Consider the following 6000-nt stretch of genomic DNA (forward strand, 5'->3'; position numbering starts at 1 on the left):
TCAAGGTGCACTTTTTCTGCAACACTATTCCATAGGCAGGTTTCAGGAACGGTTTTGGGTCTTAGCTGGAGTCTTTGCTTTAATTTCCTGCTCTGAAACAAGTTTTCAGTGTGACTTTGGGCAAATCATATCACCTCTTTGGGCCTAGTGTGCCATGTGTAAAACAGTGATTGCAGCCCCTGTTACACCTCAGAGGGATGTTGTCAGGATAAGTACATTAAAGATGCTCAGGTGTTCAGATTCTGTAGTTTTGAGTACCTGTACATAAAGATAAAAAGATTTTTAAAGATCAAAATAAGAGCTAGGTGGGTTTTTCCCCATGAAAAGTGTCAGTGAACACTTATTTAGTTTTTCATTAAAATTCTTCTTTTAAAATGTTTGGGATTTGATCAGATCAAAATCTTAAAACTGACACATTCTTCAGCAAATAAAACTGACAATTTTCATTTGTAGCTTTTTTTTTTTTTCTGTTTTCAGTTTTGGATGAAAAAAACAAAAGCTATCAGTGAAAATTCTTTGTTGTGGAAATTCCCATTTAAGTTCAGAGCTCTTTGCTGTAGAAAAAAATGTTTTGAGGTAAAAGTTTCAAGCCTCATGTGGCCCTTCTTGTTTTGTTCTTCATCACTGAAGCAGATGGCAGGTTTGCCTGAGTAAAGGCTGTGTAACAACTTCTGATTGCGTCCACTACGAAGCCATTTGAAGACAAAATCTTGGCTTCCATTGGTGAATTTCCTGGACAGCTTGTGGCCTCTGCACCTTGTATAGCACTTTTCCTCTGAATGTCTTGGAGGAGTTCAGTGGTATTCCACCACGGAGGATTATGACTATGACACTGTCGCAGTTGCCCTTGATGGCTATGTATATAACTTCAAACCCTGCTGCACAGATTTGGCCATACTGAAGTCAGGGGAGGTCCTTTTCCATGATATTTGATGATACAGATTTGTGGTGTCTTTCACATGCAGCCTAGAAATGATGTTGGAGATCCCGCTCAAAGCTGTGACATGCTGATCCTGTCAGAGACCACCCGTGAGTCCAGGTCTGCCCCATTGACTCAAGATGTTTGGGACTGATGCCATCCCACTGGAGCCTGCTCTTCAGGTTCCCGTTAAAGTGAGTATACGGACCACTCTTTTTTTTTTTTGCCTGGACTCAGCTCCCGCTACAAGATCTGTTTGGGGAGATATTGGTATGCCATTCTGACAACATGTTTTGTCCACCTAAGTTGTGCTCTCAAATAGCCTTTCCTCAATGCTGGTTGCATTTGCCCTCTCAAGGACCTTAATGTTGTTCACTGTATCCTGCCAGCAAATGGGTATTACTGAGCAAAGCATGTAAAATTGCTCAAGCTACTTAATGTGACATCTATAAAGAACTCTCCTCTGAGATCCATACAGGAGAGCTGATCAAACCGCTGCATTGTAGATCTTCAAGTTAGTGGAGAAACAAATATTGTGTTAAGAACTTCTGCTTAGAGTCAGACGAGGACTTGGCTGACTTTGCTAATTCTGGAAGAAATTTTCTTATCAAGGGAACCACAGTGCTGTCCAAATACTTGAAATATTCCATATTTTTTTCAGTCATGTGCCTTGGGAGACAATGGCTGGATTGGGGCATTGGAGGGAGGTGCTGGTTGGAATAAGAGTTCAGTCTCCCAGAAACTCAAGGTGAGACCAAGGAAGTGGGATGCGGTAATTAATTCAGTCTTGCACTCCTGAATGAGTGAGCGAAGGAATCCATCAGCTAAGGAGAAACCGAGGCACACAAGTACACTTGATTTCTCCTGAGATCACACAGCAGGTCCTCAGCAGACTGGAATGGATCTGGAGCGGTTGCTCCTTCCCCTGTCTGGGTCAGTACAAGCTGCTATTCTCCTGCCCTCTTCCACAGCTCCACAGAGACACAGTTGAATTTACAAACATGTCTGACGCAAGTCAAGAAAAAAAGGGTTAAAGGAACGCAGGAAGTGTCTCAGAGGCAAAAGAGCCTAAGAAATAAATGCTACGGTCACATGTAAAATACCCACTGCCTGAGAGAGCCTGATTAGTTAAGGCCAATTCTTGTATCCCAGATGCTTTTGAGATGTAACTGTGCTTAATGTCTTTCTATCTGGTAAAATACCCGCAACCATTAGCATAACTCCTGGCCTTTTCTCTTTGGCTCTCCACAGCTGTGAAATACCTGCCTGCCCTGAGTCAAACTGAGCCCCCCATCCCTGCTATCTCTGGCTCAGCTTGGGTCCCCACCCCACCCACACTCAAGAACAGCTAACTCTTACGACATTCAGACAGTTTAAAATAGTCCTGTAGTCTTAAGCTTGGCTCCCCCAGCTGGGGCCTCTCTGCGTGCTCCTGCCTGGGTTTATGGATGATGGGTAATATAACTCAGCTCTCCAGTTAGAATTTGTTTCTCTATTCTTACTGCTCCCCACAAAATACCTGTGTGATCAGAGAGGGTAGTGATCCTCGCACAGGGGGATGGGATTCATTGGGCATTGAAATCTAACCTGGGGATAAACCCCACCTCATGTTCTACACCTGTGCAGTTCCTGCACGCCAGTATGCGGTAAGCCTGCGCAGGAGGGAGTCCACCCTCCTTGAGCGTCCAGACACACCAGCTGGCAGTAGCATGGCTGGTGAAATCATGACTACATGGGGACACCAGACAACTCTGCTCTGGAGATGGAACACAGCTGCCTTAGAGCTCTCACAGCTCACTAGCCATTGCAGCCCAGACCATGAAGCAGCTACTACTGAGCAGTAGTACCAGCAGGCCACAGACTGGATGGGTCTGTCCCCCCCAGGGCCTCCCTGAGTACAGCCTCATTAATACAGGCCTGGGACAATGTGTGTGGGGAGATGGGGGATTCAGCCCTTGGAGAGCACATGTAGACATGGTGTCAAAAAGTGTGTTGGGGGAGGGGCCTGATTTGGACCCTCCAAACTCTGGATTCCCTTTGGCAACAACAAAAGCCAGCTGATCTGGTTTTCCAAAGCAGCATCCTTGGTTTGGCTTGTGTGGCCCGTACCGACCCCACTGAATTTCTGGCCAGCCCCAGGCGAGGTGAGGAAATGGCAGCGTGCACTTGATGCATGCAGTGGGTGCTCTCTTGCTCAGATAAACAGCAGCTGTTTAGACAGACCATGCCCTTCAGGCTGGTGGCAGAGTTCTGCAGCTTTGCGTTGGGCTTTGTTCACAGCCGGCTCCTCTCCCCGTCATCCCTTTCCCCAGTAAACCAGAGAGTTGCACATTGCAAGACCAGCTGGTCATTCTCATATGAAGCTGCTCAGTTCACAGGGCCAAGAAGGGCCTGGCAGAGGCTTCTGATTAGCTAAAGCCATATCCTGAGCACCAGGCTTTCAGGCTGGCCAGCAAGTAGCAGGTCAGAGCCTGTCTGGGTTCCAGAACTCCCAAAGCTTCCTTGGGACAATCAATGCCTGATCCGCCTTTTCCTCTCGCAAGGGTGTGGAACCAGGCAAGAAAGGGGTAAGTGCTTGGGGAGCAGCTGCACCTGGGGCTCCTTTCCTGCTGGGCAGCCAGATGTAAAAGGAGGAAGAATCTTGCAGGCGAGTACCAGGATCGTGTGATTCTGTGTTATGGATCACTCTGGAGGTATCTCCAAAATAACAATCACTACCAAAATTGCAGTGCAACTGGGGCTGTTGTTTTAAAGCCCCAAACTGGCAGTGCTTTCCCAGGCAGTGTAAACTGATTCCTGAGTCTTGTACTTGAAATACACATTATACACCAGTGAACTGGCACTCCTGATCCCACGGTGCCACTTCCAGCAGCAGCACCCTGAGACTGGTGGCCTGACTTTTGGGGGTACGTGTAAACAGGTGGGGCTGCATTATCCGCTCCTTCAGTGCCTCCAATGTATGAGTGCCTGATTCTCTTCTTGTCTTCCGCATCCTGCTGGCTTCGCACCTTCCCTGGTTAGATGCTATTTATCCTGGCGCACGATGAGATGGGGAATAATTTTGGTTTTCTTTTTCCAAAAATAACTCAGTAACTTTCCGAGGTGGCTGTGACAATTGTTTAAACAGGCTCGTCTAGGAACAAACCAAGTCAGCCAAGGGCCATCCCCACCTCCATACTTCAGTAGCCAATGAACACACAGCCGGGGCTGGCTCATGGCTTCACTCCTCACCTCCCAAGAGTGGGGGTTTACAGCTCAGACACCATCTTGCTTTTACCCACCCTCGCTCACCTTAGATTTCCCTGCTGGTGAACAAGTTTATGTGCCGCATTCCACCCACCCCTAGCAAGCTGCCCCTGCGGGCTCTCCATGTGCCACATTCCCCCACAGATGTCCATGGGAGCAGCACTTGTCCTGGGTAGCTTGCTGCTTGAATAAGCAATAAGCTGGGGCCCCTTTCCTTAGACACAGAGTGCAGGCTATGATGAGCAGTCCCTCTGGGGTAGTGTGTGCTAGTGGGTAGGGCACTCAGCTGGGAGTCGAAAGTCCTGGATTCTGTCCCTGGCTCTGCCAGTGACCATCTTTTTCCTTCTCTGTAGGAGGATACACACCTCACTGTATACAGTGCATTGAGCTCCTGACATGCACGTTGTTCCGTTAAGGGAAATACCTCTCCCATACCTGGAGCCACAGAAGAGCCATGCTCCCAAGTGGGGCAGTGGGACTGTGTGTGGACTTGGGTATTAGCCCCTGAACTAACATGACACCCTCCTCCCTTTGTGCCCCACATGGGTGTGGCAGGTGCATTCCCCATGAGCAGCTCCAGAGGGGTTAGAATACAAAGCCATTGTGGGTGTTTTGCAAATGGGGGTGGATCTACCCTTACTTTCATGCAGGAGTTTCAGACTGGTTTGGAGGCAAAATCCTTCTGCAGAAGACTCTGGGTGTGAGGTCCTGGCTTCCCATGCACACAGTGTTAACTGGGGGAGTGATTAGCCATCGGAACAATGTACCAATGAACAATGTACCAATGTCATGGTAGAGTCTCCCGGCCCATTGCTCAGTCAGGTTCGGGTGTTCCTCTGAAAGATCTGCCTTAGGGATGGTGTCTGGAGAAGGTCTCTGCCTGGGCTTTACAGGAGGGCAGATCAGAGGACAACAAGGGCCTCCTCTGGTCTTGGAGTCTAGGAATCTATGAAACCTCAAAGGTACTTAGGCTCCTAAATTCCATTGATTTCAGTGGAAGACAAGATCCCCAATTCTTTTGAGGATATGGGCCGGGTTCCATAGTCTCTGCCAGCTCAGTCACTGTTGTAAAGGCAGTTAAACAGATGCTGTCTCATTCATGGTCATAGGGATGGAGGGAAAATTTGTCACCTGTAAAAGGCAGATGAGCAAACACATGGACCTTGCCGTGCCGGGTGAATGTGCAGAGACATTAAATCAGCTGAGCTGCAAATTTCTCGTTGCTCATCCCGTTTATAAGTGTCTGTCCATCCAGACTCACCTCACCTTCTCCTTTCTTTTTCTGCTCTAGTCTTTCTCCTGGTTCTTGCGACACTGCAGCCTCTGCCACTGCATCCCTGTCTCCTTCCCAGAATTAGCCAGGTATTGCAAGATGTCAGTGACGAGGGAAGCAAAGATTCCTGGGTCTTCCGTATGCCTCTCTCCCAAAGACAGGGGAAGCTTGGGAAATCTCTGCAAAATTTGGCAGTTCAGGAATATTCCACCCCATCCGTGTTATGCTGCGAGTCTCTATTACTCTCTTCTCTTTCAGGTGCTGCACCCTTTTTCAGAATGCATTTTGCTATTGCCTGAAATTTCTCCAGCTCCATGAATCCCCTTAGAGAGGGGCAAGCAGAGCTATCAGTGGTACCAGCCCTGGCCCTGGATAGTTCCTCTAGTTTTCGAAAGGAGTTCCTGCTCTCTGGAGTGATTTTCACTCCAAAGTGCTGAGTGCATCCTTGTAAGGCAAGTGGCATTTTAAGGGGTCGGGACCATAGCATATCAGCTCTTGCATCCTTCCAGTGGGGCATGTGAGTGACCTTATTGCTAGTTTACATAGGGAAGAAATAGTTACA

The sequence above is a fragment of the Carettochelys insculpta genome, chromosome 25 (assembly GCF_033958435.1).
Source record: "Carettochelys insculpta isolate YL-2023 chromosome 25, ASM3395843v1, whole genome shotgun sequence".
In the NCBI taxonomy this organism is placed as follows: domain Eukaryota; kingdom Metazoa; phylum Chordata; order Testudines; family Carettochelyidae; genus Carettochelys; species Carettochelys insculpta.